General features: G+C 45.5%; 1 protein-coding gene across 2 annotated transcripts in view; it reads right to left on the bottom strand.

The window, feature by feature from the left end:
• Positions 1-16,914, bottom strand: part of HAAO (3-hydroxyanthranilate 3,4-dioxygenase) — a 704,001-nt gene that overhangs the window by 372,766 nt on the left and 314,321 nt on the right. The window lies entirely within an intron of this gene.

Raw genomic sequence — 16,914 nt, forward strand, 5'->3', positions numbered from 1 at the left:
ACTCACCCTATCAAACTGCAGTCTCAAGTGCCTCTCATCTCAGAGGTATACCCTGTACCCCCTAAAAGTGTTTGGAATTCAACCTATAAATCTTTCTTTATATACCATACTTTTTTGCGTTTGGTGAATTGAATATTAACAAGTGTACTGTTCACGTATGCTCTCCAAGCAGAACGAGGTGTCCTTTCTACTTTTTGAGCACCAGCACACTCTTGTGGCTCAATCTGCCTCAGGGGCATTTACTGAAAGGATTGCTCTAGCACTGAAACCCATACACAGCCTTTCTTTAGTAAATGCGTGCTCACCTTGGGTAATATTTTTATTAGCATCATATGTTCCAATTGTTTGTTCTTATTATTTCTCCAAAATTATTTTCAGTGCCCCCTCCCCCCCTTTGAGAAGTTGAGAACAGCGTTCACCCTCTACTCCATATATGACAATAGACTAATACACTTTTGTGCAAGACACACCGTAGTTTGGAAAAAAAGTATTAATTGCATTTTGGTTTGCATTTACAAAAACATCTGGATCTCAATATCATGCAGGCGACCAGTGCATCTTTTATGTGATTTTGTAAAAATAAAATATATTCATCGTATTGTTCCCAAAGAAGAGGTATTTGAAAATGCTCCTTTGCCTACAACAGTCTACCAGCTGCCTTGTCTTGCTCTGAATTGCCACAGCCAGATAATTATTCTGTTGTTTATTGCATGTTACCTAAATGTACAAAGGCTTAAGAAGCCCCTGACCATGTAGTCGGAAAGGCAAGCAAATACTTAAAATAAAGACCTTATTCACAAAATCCCTGGCTAGACAGTCGGAAACCTACACTCGTAGGCTTGCGCATAAAGGCTCATATTTATACTTTTTTAGTGCCGTAGCGGCGCAACCTTACAAAATACAATTCGCTTTTGCGACAAAAAATGACGCAAATGCGGTGCTACAAGAGTATAAATATGGGTCAACATTTCCGTAAATCACTGATTTTTCTGGAATTCACAAAGAATATCAGAGGTACTTATGGGAAATTGTGATATCACTGGAGTACCCCCTGCCCATTCCCACCGACTGAAAATATGCCAGCCAAATCCATTGCGCTTCCACGCAAACTTTCAGGTTTTTGGGTGTTCATCTACTTTGCTGATAACTCGACCCTGGATAGGGACGTTTAAGGCATGGGTAAAGTGGACAATTATCCAGCCCCTCCCCCCCTCCGGGAAAGTGAACTTTATCTCCCTTTAGTACACATCTATTTCTACATCCGAACGCCTCTTCTTCTCTCTGCCTAGCTCTGTCTCTCTTTGGCCAGTGTCATCTTGAGGACTTTTGGGATCCTCAGAAAGACATTTCATGTTTTTGTTTGCCATCATGCGGGCTACTGTTAGCACAAAAATGGGTAATACGTTCTTAAGGATAGGGGGCCCCAAAATAAGCCTTGCACCAGGCCCCAAAAGTTCTTAAGATGATACTAATACTGCAAACTTTTGCAACCCACCCATGCACACATAGAAAAACACACACAACAGAAAGAACTGCGAGTGTGTAGGTAGATGTTTGTAAAAATAATATTTTTATTGAATTTTAAACAGGACAAAAAACAATGTACTCTCGTACAATGTCACAAAGTACAACTAGGCGTTTACATTCTTGGCATCATCTCATCATCATGATTCAATGACCAGGAAGAAAAGTGAGGAGGAAAGAGGAATAAAGAAAAAACTCAGCAGAAGAGAAGGGGGAGGTGACTAATCAGGGAAAAAGAGTAGTTTTGCGACATTATTTCTAGATCCAGCGATCGCTTGCATAGGTGCCCAGTGACAATTCAGTATTCCCTTTTCAAGAGGAGTCACACAGAGGGCCCTGGTCCAGCAGCCTGGGGGGAAGAGGATCCACTTCACCAGAGGCAGCGGCCATGGCATCTCAATCAACCAGGGTACTGAGGTTCTCCTCAAGTGGGTCCATAGAACTTTGGGCCGAGATCTCGCCGGCGATAGCTCCCCGCACGCAGACAGGTGTTCCTGGCAAAAGGGTGCCTCCCCAAGCCCTTTGGCCCTTTTCAGCGTTAGGCATCTTCCCCAGTGGATTGCCAGGCGCTGCCTCGCCAGCAGAAGATCTGCCAATTTACGAACGCCCTGATGGACGTCTTTTACGTACCCAAGAAGTGCAACGTGTGGTGAGGGCTGCAGAGAGTGCCCGGTAATGTATATTAGTGTATCAAAAACTGTGATCCATAATCTTTGCACTCCCGGACAATCTCATCAAGATGTAAAAAACAGTGTGACGTGCTCTGCTGTGCACCCAACATGCATCATCAAGTAATCCCAATTTATGAATTTTTTGAGGGGTTGCATAGGCGATGCAGAAATTTAACATGTACTAGGCATAACCTGTAATTTGGGGAGAGCGTTCAGGGTTGTGAGTAGCAATGCTTCTATTGTCCGTCGGCAAGAGGGGTCGCCAGGTCAGCCATCCAAGCCTGCCAGTTATTGGGAACTTGTATTGGTGCCACTCCTGCGTGCTTGTGTAGCGCCTTGTAATGAGCGGGCGAGGAGAAAGGTTAGTGAGTGTTTCCTCAAGTGAATGAAACGTGAGAGGAACAATGTGGAATGAGTCATGAATCCTGTGGGCTACAGAACAGAGTTGGCAGTACGTAAACTACTCGAGGACCATCCCTACAGGGGCCTGCAGTGGCGGCTGTAGATCAATGAAGGTGCCTTCCGGTATAAGGCACCCATAGACGTCAGCTGTAAATGGCACAGCCTACCCCGGGTAACGGAATCTTGAATAATCTTGGGTAATAGTAAAAGCGAAGTGTCTGATAACTGGCAACAAAGGAGCAAATAGGTAGTTAATGCTGGCTCACTGCAGGAGCTCATTCCACACCAGCACAGTGCACGCAACTGTGTTAACCTGGTCCTTCGGCCACTTGGGGCTTAAGTACATTGCCACCCGAAAGGGGCAGGGCACGGCGTGCTTGCTTTCAGGAGCGGTATGTGTCAGAAACTGTGGGGGGTAGAGCCAGTAGTGTACAAAATGTGCCTGAGCACTGAAGTAGTACAAATCCATGCCATGCGCTCTCAGTCCACCCTGTTCAAATCGGAGCGTCATCAGCTACCAGGCCAATGGAGGATAACTACCAGCCCATGTAAGGGAAATGAGCCGTGATCGCAGCTGGCAAAAGAAATCCCCCGTAAGGGGAAGGGGCAAATTTATGAACAGGTAGAGAAACTTAGGGAGGACCACCATCTTAGGGATGGCCAGTCTACCAATCAGGGATAGCGTGAGTCTACGGCAGCCCTCAGGTCACTCATCTAACCAATTTAGCAAACGCCAATAGTTCACCTTGGAGTCTCTACTAGGCCAAACTCCAACATTTTTCACCTGCTCTTTTGCCCACCTAACAGGAATTCTGAGGCAAACTCCACTGTTGCCTCCGTCAGGGGGAACAGTACCGACCAGCTGATTGTAATGCCAGAGATACCTTTCAATCTGGTGAACTCCCAGTTCAGGGGTCCAAATTAACCTGTGTCTCTCTCACGTATATGGTGACATCATCCATATATAGAGAGATGTTAATTATGTGGGGCGTAAATGCCGGGCCACGATGAGCGTGATGCTGCCGCACTCAAACCACAAGTGGCTCTATAGCAATGGCAAAAAGAATGGGAGACAGGGGGCATCCCTTTCGGGTTCCTTGAGTCACCAGGAATGGAGGGGTCCTTGAGTCACCAGGAAAAGGGGGGGGTTACTGTCCCAGCGAGCTGCAAGAGGGCTGTCGGTTAGGAGCAGAGCAGACCAGTTAAACTCAGAAAGTTTATTCCAATGCATGACAGCAGTGCAAGTAGGTAGGGCCATCCAAGGGAATCAAAGGCCTTAGCGGCATCTAAGAAAACCACAGCAGCACTGAGGCCTGGGTCAATAGTATGACTTATGGTGAAAAAATTGTGCAGGTTGTGGGCTGTGGACTTTCTGGGACAAAACCCTGATTGGTTTGGTCGAACAATAGTCAGTAGTAGTGGGAGCAGTCGTGTGGCATTTCATTCTGCAAGAATTGTATCATCGGTATTGATCTTTGATAGTAGGTGTTATGGCTCATATCTCTGAGGTTCATTCTCTGGTTTTATTGTCACAATCAGAGCCTCCTGTAGGGTGAGAGGAAGGGTGAGAGGAAGGACACCAGCAGTGAGGGATTCCCCATACATGGCAAATAAGTGTAGAGCTCGGACCTGCGGAAATTCTTTATAAAATAGATCGGTGAGCCCATCTAAGCTTGGTGCCCTATCACCAGGAAGAGCTGAGACAACTTGAACTGCATCCAGTCATTGCAATTGAATAGAGTCAATGTATGAGTCGAGGTGGTGGCACTGTAGTGAATCCTACTTTGTTTTAATGGGATAAAGTGAGTTAGCTTAGCCTTTGGCTTGCAGACTGATGCCCCGTCAAATAGTGACTTTTAACCTACTTAGCTTGCTCTGTCTTAGACCATTTATTAGATTAATTATTCTAAAATGGCTGATTTGTTTATAGTTAGGCCCTTTTGTTTAGAGTTGTGTTATCAGTGTCACCGCGCTAATGCGTCAACTCATGCGACAAAGACAAACAAACAAACAAACTGTAGGTGCTCACATTAGAAATTACCGTCCCAAGCATGCAGTGTTATCTATTGTTTTGGAACAACCTACGCCAGTGTCTATGTAGGTCTGTATAAATACATCACACTTTAGACAGACAGTCAGAGGGATTCTGACCAGATACCATTGCTGCTATCGATGCTGCACGTCGTCATGATGCTGACCCGGACTTCGTATTCTTCCGAACTCTGAGCTCGAGACCTCATTCCAAGGCAACAAGGGTTGGGGGCTCCTTCCCGGGACATGGCATTGGCATATTAGGTTTAACATACCCAGCTCTCTTCTAAGTAGAAGGTTAGGCCCATCACTATAGGGTACTAGGATATACTACATACTTTATGTCTTTCCATGCTAATGCAAGATGTTGGGGTCTTCATAATTATGACTCTCATCTTTACCATTCTATCTCTTGCACTGTTCATTATCTTAATCATTGCAGCCCATGTGATTTACCGCATTGTATTAAATAAAAACTATTGACACCTTACTGCATCTTCGTCATTGCCTGTCTTTGATTGAGACATGATATATCTGTGAGAAAGGAGTAATCTCCGTTTAACCACAATTATCCCTGGGATATCATACTTCCGAGTCCATGCGTAAAGACTGCCACAAATCACTTTTAACTGTTTGGGTTTTGTTGGGGTACTGCTAGTGAGCTGGAAGGGGTGGTACTACAGTTGCGACTTGTTGTAGGATAGGCATAGTCACCTACAAACATAAGCACTGTCATCCTTTAACCAGCAGTCTTGCCCAAAGCAAGAGTCCAAACTACGACAGCACATGTTGCCTGGCGGCATAGAGGGAGGAGAAGAATGCGATCATTTCCCTCTGAATAGCCTCAGTCCTGCATGCTAGTTAAAGCTTTTGTTTTGCAGCGCTACTGTAATATCGCTAGCCCATGGTTTACAAATAATATTGGCTAAAGTGTACCTTTCCTCTCTCCCTCACCATACATTATGGCATAAGCCTCCTTCCCCAGATGGTGAGTTTTTCTGTGCATAACTTTCTCATATTCCAAGAGTTTACAGCAGATCAAACCCAGAGTAAATGTGCTGCAGGATGTAATGTTTTGAAGGTATAGCTATCGCATTTCCCTCTCCAGCCACAACAACTCACTGCCCAATTCTCACAGCATCCCTGTCTGTTTCGCTATGCTTACCCCTCGCATTACAGCTTTTAAAGCTTCCCATAAAGAGGCGTGTGATGTTGCTGAACTTCAGTTCCAAATATTCTCTAATGGCCAATCTAATGTCCTTCCTGAATACCTGATCTTGTAGGGTCCCAGCCTGCAGTAAATGCGTGCATGCCCTTACCCGGAGGTATAATTTCCAGCAGCACAGGGGCATGGTCCGAGAGCGTCCTCGGTAGGTGTGTCACATTGGTAGTCCAAACTTCATCTTTCGTGGCCAGCCAATTATCAATGCGCGACCATGTGGTGTGAGTGGCAGTTATACTAGTGCCCTCTGTAGCATGCATATACCTCAAACAGCAAAGGTCAAAGAGATAATTATCCTTTATAAATAAGCGCAGTTGTGCCACTGCCTTTGGATGCGGTTGACTGGTGTCACTGGACCTATCCGCCAGTGGGTCAAGTACTATGTTGAAATCTCCTCCCTATAACAGCGCCCAACGGGCCAGCCAATTGCCACACTTCAGCAAAGAAAGTGGGTCATCTACATTAGGGCATATATGGAAGAGTCTTACCTGGTCACACCAGAGTGCAAGGCATAATGCCAGGCAGGTCGCATACAACTCTGCTCTTTCACTAAGGTGTACCCTGGGAATAACAATGGCAACCCCTCGCACATAGCTAGAGTAATATGCAACGTGTCTTTCACCCAGACATCCCGCTTTTAGCTTTGTTAGCATGTTCTCTGTGAGGTGTAGTGCCTAGAGCAAGCTACCGAACATGCCGGGCCTCATGCCTATCATTCAAACACTGAATGTTTCAGGTAACACACCTGATTGTCTGCATTTAAGGCAGGACTGGGAAATGGGAGTCAGTGTTGTGCCGATGGATGAACAAGGTCTGAGATCGCACTTTAGCACTCTGAGTAGTGACAAAGGAGGGGGAGAACATAACATTTGGAAGTATGTAGAAAAACTGCAATAACACCCTCAATACATTTCACCCACCTCCCACACTGGCCCCCCAAATGGGCCAACTCCCACCAACCCACCCACCGAACCCCAGCAAACATGCAATTGGAATATGAATTTTGGGACTCTTCCTAAGTGGGCATCCTAGAGGCCCGGAAGTCTCCCCAGCCAAGGTTAGCTGGGTGGCCGGAGCGGAATATGGTCCAGGCATGCAGGGCTCGTCAGAGGCAGCTGCATGGTCATTCCTGCCTACAAGCCACGCCTTCAGCACAAGCTGACATCTAAAGTTCCCAGGCATCCAACAGTGAAATATCAGCTGCCCAAGGGCGTCTTCTGCTCTCCAGCGTGCAGGCAGTAGCATTGGTTCCGTCTGAGAAGTGGGCCTCTGTTGTTCGATTTGGGTAAAATAGTTAGCCACAGGAGGAGGCCAGAGTCGCATGTGCGTAACATGTCGCCATGTGCAGTTCAGGTGAGGAAAAGTCCCCCGAGGTTTTCTAGTGTCTCAGTCATTGTCCTTAAAATGCTTGAGCCTGCATCTTTAGCTGCCTCAGGTGATCTCTCCTGAAGTATATGGATAGTCTTGGTGAACTTGGTGGCTGCCTTCGGGTCTGTAAAATAGTGGGTCTTGCCAGAGTGTTGTATTTGTAGGTTGGTAGGGCAAAGTAAGGAGTACTTAGCTTCAGTGCGCTCGAGCAGCCGCTTTACAGACAAGAAGTTTCTTCAGGCGGCCTGCACCATGAATGTGTAATCCAGAAAGATGGATGCAAGAAACATTTCCAGCAATGGGGATCTCATTTCCTTGGTAGTGGATTGGCTACTTCTCTTGTGCCAGGTGTAGGGCAGTGTCTCTATCTTTGTAAATCAGCAGCTTGGCTATGATGGGACAGACAGGCGCGCCAGGCCGGGGCCACGGACTCAGCAGTCTATGGGCCCTCTCTGCAATAAAGATGTTCGAGAGTGTGTTGCTGAATATGCATGAAGCATCCTCTCAACATAGTCCGTAGATTTGGATATTCCTAGAATGCAGAGATTCTTACTTTTGGACCTGGCTTCCAGATCTTTGTTCGTGTTCGTTATCACTTCTAGGACCTTTTCCTTCCAGAGTAATTTCTCTCCTGCTGAGAAATGTTCATCCTTCACATCCGACGAGTGACATTTGAGTTGAGTGATGCGTTCATCATGTTTGTCCACTTTGTCTTTGAGGCAATCAAACCTGCCCGTCAAGAGGTTTATTTTAGTATCAGTAGCTGTCAGGCTTTGCTTAAGGTCTAGAAACATGGTTCTGCTTTCTGCCACTGGGGATGAACTCACTCATTCACCCTGATTGAGCTGGTGTTCATCTGGGGAGCTATCCAGCATGTGCATCTGCCTGCAATGGTCAAAAGTGAGCTTAGGCTGTTTTGCGACGGATTTCCCCATCATGCACCATGCAATACAAGAAGCTGTCAAGCAACAAAAGTGACCAATCAATCAAGCACAGCTGTGCTCACTTGAGGCCTTCGTTATTCAGGCAGGTCCCACCACAGTTCTGAGAGGTGCTAGGGGGAGCACGAGCAGATCTGCACTCTTGTTATCCAGGGGGGGAGATCAGGTGTTTCTCATGTCAGCATCCCATGCCATCCGTATCCAACCAGGTAGTCCAAGAGGGATAGAGAGGACGCCTCAGTACCCAGTTGACTCCTCCTCACCCTGGTGTACCAAGCCCGGGGAGCACAAGCAAACCAGCACCTCCCAGTTATAGGGCAACAAGGAAGGAGGACTCCTCTGCCACTGCAGAACTTGCACAACCTGTGTCTCGAGGTTGGGGCCTAGTGGTTGTTGGCACCTTGGTGACGAATAGGTATGCCTGCTTAAGCTAGTGAACCGTGCCCAAATCCTACAGCATCTGATTCAGCAGGCTTGGTATTCTCTACCAGCTCAAGTACACCTGTGGCGGTAACCTCACAACTGCACCAGTCAGTCACCAATGCTTGTCTTTTTAGGAGTCTCTATCGGTGCTCCTGCCTATGATTTGCAGCAGTACTAATTGTCAGGTTCCGACAACCGGGTGGCCCATTCACACCAAATCAGGCACCCTGGGGGGGGGATGGTTTCTTGGAGCTGTAAATGTAACTTTAAGAGAAGGCATCTCTTTGGACTCACTGACTGTGCTCCCAAGCACATACAGCTGCTGCCGATTGCACTCCTGGCAAACTCTGGCAGGCCGTACAGGAGACCTCCGCACCATGTGCAGGTACGGTCTTGTCTCAGCGATCGCAGTCACTCTCCACCGGGGACACGTCCAGCCCCGCTACAATCTTGAACAGCACGGACTCCCTCCCCGTTCATGCGGCCCAGTGCCCTGCGGTGAGCCTCAGTGTCACAATCCCTCGCAGGCTTCAGGTGCGAGTCATCAAGTCGCGAAGGCCCATACCAAACCGCGGATCGCTCGATGCACAATCTGTCCTCAACCCCTTCTGTGCCGCAGACGTAATGGTTACGTCCTGCGGCACAGTACTCGTGTGCCCAGGACGTAACCATTACGTCCTGGGCACAGAGCTCAGAGGGAGCGCTAGCGCTCCCTGTGTGGTCTTTCCTCCCACCCCCCAAATGCAGGCATGGAAGGGGAAGCCCTTCCCCTTCCAACCCCTTCCAACCCCCCAACCTCCCACCCCCCTCTGTGACATCAGCACGCGATCGGGCGCTTACCTCACAGAGGCCCCCTCCCATTGTGCTGGAAGCTCAGCTCCAACGCAATTGGAAGAGAAATGCAAAGCATTTCTCTTCCGATCATGTGATGGGGGCACTTAGAAGCTTCAAAGGGAAGGAAAGGGATTTCCTTCCCTTTGAAGTCTCTCAGAGCATTTCAAAAGCCAGATCGTAAAGCGATCCGGCTTTTGAAATGCCCACTAGACACCAGGGATTATTTTATAAAAGGAGACTGGCATGAGGGGAGCGACCCCTTGGGCAAGGGTCGCTCCCCAGGGGGGCATTTGTTTTTTTTAAAGAGGTGGGGAGCGATCCTGAGGGGCAAATTATATTTAGGCCATTTCTGCCCCCCTTGGGGGCAGATTGGCCTATTTTTATGAGGGGCAAGGGGAGCGACCCCTTAGGCCAGGGTCACTCCCCGGGGGTGGGGGGCAAATTTATTTTAGGAGATCAGCCTATTGTTGTGTGGCCGATCTGCCCCTGGGGGGGGCAGAAACCTCTAGGCGCCAGGGCTATTTTTTGTTTGTTTGTTTTTTGTTTGTTTGTTTTTTGTTTGTTTGTTTTTTGTTTGTTTGTTTTTTTAGAGATGGGGAGCAACCTATTAGGCAAGGGTCGCTCCCCTTGGGGGCAAAAGTTATTTAGACCAGATTGACCGACTTTTGTTAGAAAGCACTAGGCACCGGGGATTTTTTTTGCGCCAATTTCACGCAAGGGGAGCGACCCTTTAGGTAAGGGTCACTCCCCTGAGGGGCAAATTGTATTTAGACCATTTCTTCCCCTTGGGGGCAGATCGGCCGATTTTTGTTAGGCCAATCTGTCCCCAAGGGTGGCAGAAACCACTTAGGCACCAGGGATTGGTGTGTGTATGCGTGTGTTTTCTTTATGGGGGCAGCCCCTTGGGTAAGGGTCGCTACCCATGGGGGCACATTACTGTTGGCCATATCTGCCCCCGCTGGGCAGATGGACCTATTCGGCCCCCAAGGGGAGGCAGAAAGCCCACCAGAGACCAGGGAAGTTATCTTTTCCAAAATAAGAGGGTGGGGGTATGACCATACCCCCACCCCAAATAAATGGGGCCAAAGTTGTTCTGCCCACCAGTGGGCATATGGTGCAATTACCCCTGATCCACACCCCGGGGGGGGCAGAAAGTCTACTAGATGCCAGGGAATAAAAATATATATATACATTGGGGTGGTGGCTACCAACCAGTATGGGCCTGGTTATGCCCCCACCCCAACTGAAGGGAGTAACAGTCTTTCAGCTCTCCCCACACCCTAAAACATCTTATCCCAGAGCAAGCAAGAAGACTTTTGATTATTTTGGGTTTCGGTTTTACATTTGGCCCATTTTTTTTTTGCAAACTGCCCTTTTGGACCCCCTTTGGTTCCCCCTCAATATCGACATGTTTTTGACTCTTCCCTTTCACAAGCACTTGGCCCACCTACACACATGAGGTATCATTTTTACCGGGAGACTGGGGGAACGTAGAGTGGTATGAAATTTGTCCCAGTGCAGTAATCCCACACAGAAATGTTGGAAAAATTAGATTTTTTAGCTAAATTTGAGGTTTGCTGAGGATTCTGGGTAAGAAAACATTGGGGGATCCACGCAAGTCACACCTCCCTGGACTCCCTCGGGTGTCTAGTTTTCAGAAATGTCTGGGTTTGGTAGGTTTACCTAGATGGCTGCTGAGCCCAGGACCAAAAACGCAGGTGCCCCCGCAAAAACAGGTAGTTTTGTTTTTGATCATTTTGATGTGTCCAGATAGTTTTTTGAGGCATTTTCTTTCGCGGACAGTAGGCCTACCCACAAGTGAGGTACCATTTTTATCGGGAGACTTAGGGGAACGCTGGGTGGAAGGAAATTTTTGGCTCCTCCCAGATTCCAGAACTTTCTGTCACCGAAATGAGAGGAAAAAGTGTTTTTTTTGGCAAACTTTTGAGGTTTGCAAAGGATTCTGGGTAACAGCACCTGGTCAGAGCCCCACAAGTCACCCAATCTTGGATTTCCCTAGGTGTCTAGTTTTCAAAACTGCGCAGGTTTGATAGGTTTCCCTAGGTGCCGGCTGAGCTACAGGCCAAAATCCACAGCTAGGCACTTTGTAAAAAACAGGTCTGTTTTCTTTGTGAAAATGTGATGTGTCCACGTTGTGTTTTGGGGCATTTTCTTTTGCGGGTGCTAGGCCTACCCACGCAAGTGAGGTACCATTTTTATTGGGAGACACAGGGGAACACAGAATAGCAAAACACGTGTTATTTCCCCTTGTCTTTCTCCACCTTTTTTCCTTCCAAATGTAAGACAGTGTGTAAAAAAGACGTCTGTTTGAGAAATGCCCTGTAATTCACATGCTAGTATGGGCACCCTGAAATTCAGGGATGTGCAAATAACCACTGCTTCTCAATACCTTATCTTGTGGCCATTTTGGAAATACAAAGGTTTTCTTGATACCTATTTTTCACTTTTTATATTTCAGCAAATGAATTGCTGTATACCCGGTATAGAATGAAAACCCATTGCAAGGTGCAGCTCATTTATTGGCTCTGGGTACCTAGGGTTCTTGATGAACCTACAAGCCCTATGTATCCCTGCAACCAGAAGAGTCCAGCAGACGTAACAGTATATTGCTTTAAAAAATCTGACATCACAGAAAAAAGTTACAGAGTAAAACGTGGAGAAAAATTGCTGTTTTTTCACCTCAATTTCAATATGTTTTTATTTCAGCTGTTATTTTTTGTAGGAAACACTTGTAGGATCCAGCATTGGTTTCTCACCCATTTCGTCCACTAACTGGAAGGAGGCTGAAAGCACAAACAAATAGTAAAACATGGGGTATGTCCCAGTAAAATGTCAAAATTGTGTTGAAAAATTGGGTTCCTGAAAGCTGGGAAGATGGTGACCTTACCACCGCAAACCCTTTGTTGATGCCATTTTCAGGGAAAAAACCACGAGCCGCCTTCTGCAGTCCTTTTTTCCCATTTAAAAAAAAACAAACGAACTTTTCACTGTATTTTGGCTAGTTTATTGTTCTCCTTCAGGGGAACCCACAAAGTCTGGGTTCCTCTAGAATCCCTAGGATGTTGGAAAAAAAAGACGCAAATTTGGCGTGAGTAGCTTATGTGAAGAAAAAGTTATGACGGCCTACGCGAGAACTGCCCCAAATAGCCAAAAAAAGGCTTGGCAGAGAAGGGGGAAAGGCCTGGCAGCGACGGGGTTAAAAAGTTGCTCTTTGATGTGTTTTTGGGTGAATGAAACCCGCAGACTGTCGTATAGCTAGGTAGCCCTTCGGGAGCTCCAGATGCCGTCTAAATTACAGGAGAAATGTTGGATGTTTAATTACAGCACAGTCTGAGTAGATTTAAAGGTGCAAAATCATGTTTAGTGATTCGCTGCTGTGAATTTGCAGTAGTAAAAAATTGTGTTTAGGCTGGTCAGATCAGTTGTTGTGTGCGGTTCTGCACAATTCAAGAGAAGCTAAGCAATCCTTGTAACAATGATGGTAGGTGTGCCTGGAAATACAGAAACAAGGTAATTCTGCTACCACAGTGAAATGCTGAGGGTCTCTTTTAGGTCTTTGACTTATAACAAGCAACTAGGCTGAAAGGTCTGCTAGCATTGAATAGTGGGTTCTCGCAGCAAATACATATCTGCCACCTTTTTTGCAATGGGGGAAGGGGGAATGTGTACAGTACAACAGGGTTACAATCATCCAAAATTAACCAGGATGTAACCAAGTACAAAGACTGCCTTCTGCAATTGCACTACTGCATTTATATCTTTCTGCTGTATATGTCCCCATTCAGGCTCCTCATAAACTCAGTCAACAATTCATCTTCTCTACACTCATTGATCATTTCAGAATCCATCGCTCCTCTAATCAGGCAGCCCTGCACCCTAGAATGGGATGTGTCCTCCTTCATGTCTTATGATGAAAGAAAATATCCTGAAGTCACAGTTTTAAGACCAGATGAGACATCTGTGGCAAAGGTATGAAACAGACTAAGAGCCTTATTTAGATATTGGTGGATGGGTTACGCCATCACAACGGTGATGGATATCCCATTTGTCGATATCTAAATCCCATAAACTATAATGGGATTTAGATTTCAGTGGATGGATATCCCTCACCATTGTGATGGAGTAACCCATTCACCAAGATTTAAATCAGGCCCTAAGTTAAAAAGCCACAGACCTCTAGACCCCTCATCTCACAGATTAAATGCTTTCAAGCAGATCAGAACACTTTCCAGCTTTGAAGAGCAGGAAGGACATAAGGTAGAACAACTATAAACATACCAAAACATGCGAGAGGTGCATGTCCTGGGTGCTTGAGTCAATGTGCACCATAAAAAAAAATCACACCCACTATCTTATCAGTACAGCCATACATAGTGCAATCCATACCACTGGAAAATAAACAAGCAACATAGCAACAGGTAGCATAAGCCTGGCCTAAATAACAAAAAGACTGTAGACTCTTTTTTGGCTCTTGTGCAATGATGAGATTGTGGTAAGACTTCAACAGAAACTGCACTGGCCAAAGAGCACGGCAAGCTTTACACAATTGGAGATATTGGTGTCCAAGGTATCAGCTCATCAAACACACAAAAGGTGATGGGAAAAATACTTGCAATATGTCTAACCACTGACAATCGCTCAAAGGTGACATCCCAACCTATCATTATTTTGCTCACCATGCTGTCTCATGTTGGACCAAGCCACATGCAGATCACTCATGAACCTGGTACAAGAGGAACAGTCCAGCCCAAACTGTTTAGCTAGAGGTGGCATGGCAGGCAAAAGAACAACAGGCTGGAATGCTACCCTGAGTGAATGCCAGTGGTTAGACTTCTTGCAAGCATCCCCTTTTGTGTGTTTAATGTACCATCCTAGGTGGCATGGGTAGGCCAGATGTTTGTCCTGTGCTGACTGTGTCACTGGATCCAAGCTACATGTGAATAATGAGCCCCAATCAGAGCAAAACTGGTCTTGGGTAGCTTATTTTTCAGTTCAGGGAGAGCTTGGATAAGCAGTTTCAGCTAGACTGTTCCTAGAAGAGCAGGATCAAGGTTGATTTGCATATGGCTGGACCTAAACTGTGGTGGTATGGTAGACAAAAGAACAATGGGTTGGAATTCTACCCCAAACAATTAGGAGGTTAAAGTTATTGCATGAATTCACCACATGACCTTTTGCGTGTTTGATGTACTGCCCTAAGTGACAAGGATACGCCCCGACGTAGGTGCCATGCTCACGGTGCTGCTGGAAATAAGATACACCTGACTGACAAGCCCTAGTCAGTGCAAAACTGGTCTTGTATTGCGTGTGTTCTGGTTTAGAAAGGGATTGACTTAGCATTTCAGTTTGGGTTGTTCCTACTGGAACAGGGTCAAGACAGACTTGCATATGACTGGGTCAAAACTGAGGTGGCGTTGCGGGCAAACAAACAATGGGTTAGAACAAACGAGCGATTGCCAATGGTTATTGCAAGCATTCCTCCCATCAGCTTTTGTGTGTTCAAAATATCAGCTCCACAGATAAAGACAAGCCTTGGTTCTAAATTCAAGTCAAGACTTTGAAAGAGTTGTCATTACAAAATTGGCATTTATAAGGGATTCGATTTTGTAGCTTATATTATAACACTGTACAGAGTGACATATTTAAAATTATAATTCATATATAAATAGGCAATGGTATTATTATTCAATACAGTATGAAAATCAATTCTATTATCACCATATTCTATTATAAGTTTTTTCTTTGTGAAGTTCACATCGTAAGCTGAATTATGATTCACAACTGCTGATGCTCTCCTCTACTCAGCTCCAAACCCACTTACTGCTGCTTCTCCTCCTCAGTGTCCTTCTTTCTGCTGCTGTACCTGCTGCTATCAGAGAGCTCTTTTACTCAGTATGGCAGCCAGCTAGCAGCACTTTTCAAATCTGCTTTTCATGTGTCTGACTGTGTTGATGTGAATGAATGCATGATGAATGATTGGTTGAGTGGGTTTGAGTGGGCAAATATTGAGACAGTAAGTGAAGGCATAAGCATATTGCTGAGAGGGAATGAATGAATAAGGACCCTGCTAGAGCTATTGTGAGTACACGCATGTTAAGAAAGTGAGCGAATAAAAGAGTGCATTGGTATCAGTCAGCCCAAATATGTGTGTCAACGTGAACTGGTGTGAGTGGATCCCTGGTGAGACAGTAAGTCAATGTATGACTTACTGTCAAGGTTGAGTAAGTATGTGGGGAGTCTTGAGTGAGATGGTGTAAGGGGTTACTTGGTTGGGCAGTGAATGAGTGCATCATTGAGTTGATCTGAGTGAGTGCACATGATCAGCAGCACAGAGCCTCCAAAACATTGTATTCTTACACATACTAGTGGCAACATGGTTGATTATTTTAGTAGTCACGCATTGGCAGTTTAGTTACACATTAAATGCAATACTGCTAAAGCACAAGCATCCTTTGCTATTTTGGCAAATCAAGTATATTTTGCAGTAGGTCTGGGGCAACCAAACTGAAAATCCAATCCAGACATATTGGCTTTGCCATTCCATACTTTATCTGTGCAACTGATGTGCTAAATCATTAATGCTCTTAACTTTGCATACTTTTGCCAGGAGAACAGCAGTTGTAATTTTATCATTAGAATTTAATGCATGTTTCACATTGAAAATGATGACACACTGATTGGTGGATGAGCTGACTTCGATCTATCATTAGTGATAGATGTCCACATTTTGGGAATTTTAGTTTCAGGACAACCGAGAAGAGTTATGCTTGGTAGTTTGATAATGCAAGGATTGCATTTGTGAACCTCCAAGTGCTATTAGCCTGTGGTATAGCTTTATGTGCATTGTTCATATGTTTAGATTCATTTTGGGTGAGATGGATTAGTAACTGTTGTGTGCATTTTCCAATCCTATCCCGTAACCTCCATGGATCAAATATTTTCTTCTCAGATCGGTGCCAATGACAATGCCATTGATCAATTCTTTTACCATTTAACAGAATTCTGGTGATCAAATGATGTGCAACACCACTGAGCTCTGACTTTGGTTTCTGCATCTGTTTAGTTGCCATTAAGTCTCAAAGTTAGTCCAAAGAAACCAACCGCTTTTATAAGTATATTGGGTGGCAGAATGTTAACAAACAGCTGTGCTGCACAGCTCTGCAAGAGAAAACATTTTTGGAAAATCACCTCTGAATTGTTAGTTTCTCAAAGAAACATGTGAAGTTCTAGGGAACAGTTGTCCAATAGAACAGCTGAATATTAGCAATGGTGCAGCCATGACGTTTAGGGTGCAGGGGCTTCTTTCAATTCAACATTGATTACTGACATCCTAAAATAAATCTATTATTCATAGTTCAAATAAGCCTTACATATCCAGAGGGTGGTAGTATGGGAATAGATTGGAACACAATCAGTACTGTATATTAGTTACCTGAAATGTGTGACCTAAGAGATTTGTTTTCCCTGGCAGGTGTTT

Source organism: Pleurodeles waltl, chromosome 5 (assembly GCF_031143425.1).
Source record: "Pleurodeles waltl isolate 20211129_DDA chromosome 5, aPleWal1.hap1.20221129, whole genome shotgun sequence".
In the NCBI taxonomy this organism is placed as follows: domain Eukaryota; kingdom Metazoa; phylum Chordata; class Amphibia; order Caudata; family Salamandridae; genus Pleurodeles; species Pleurodeles waltl.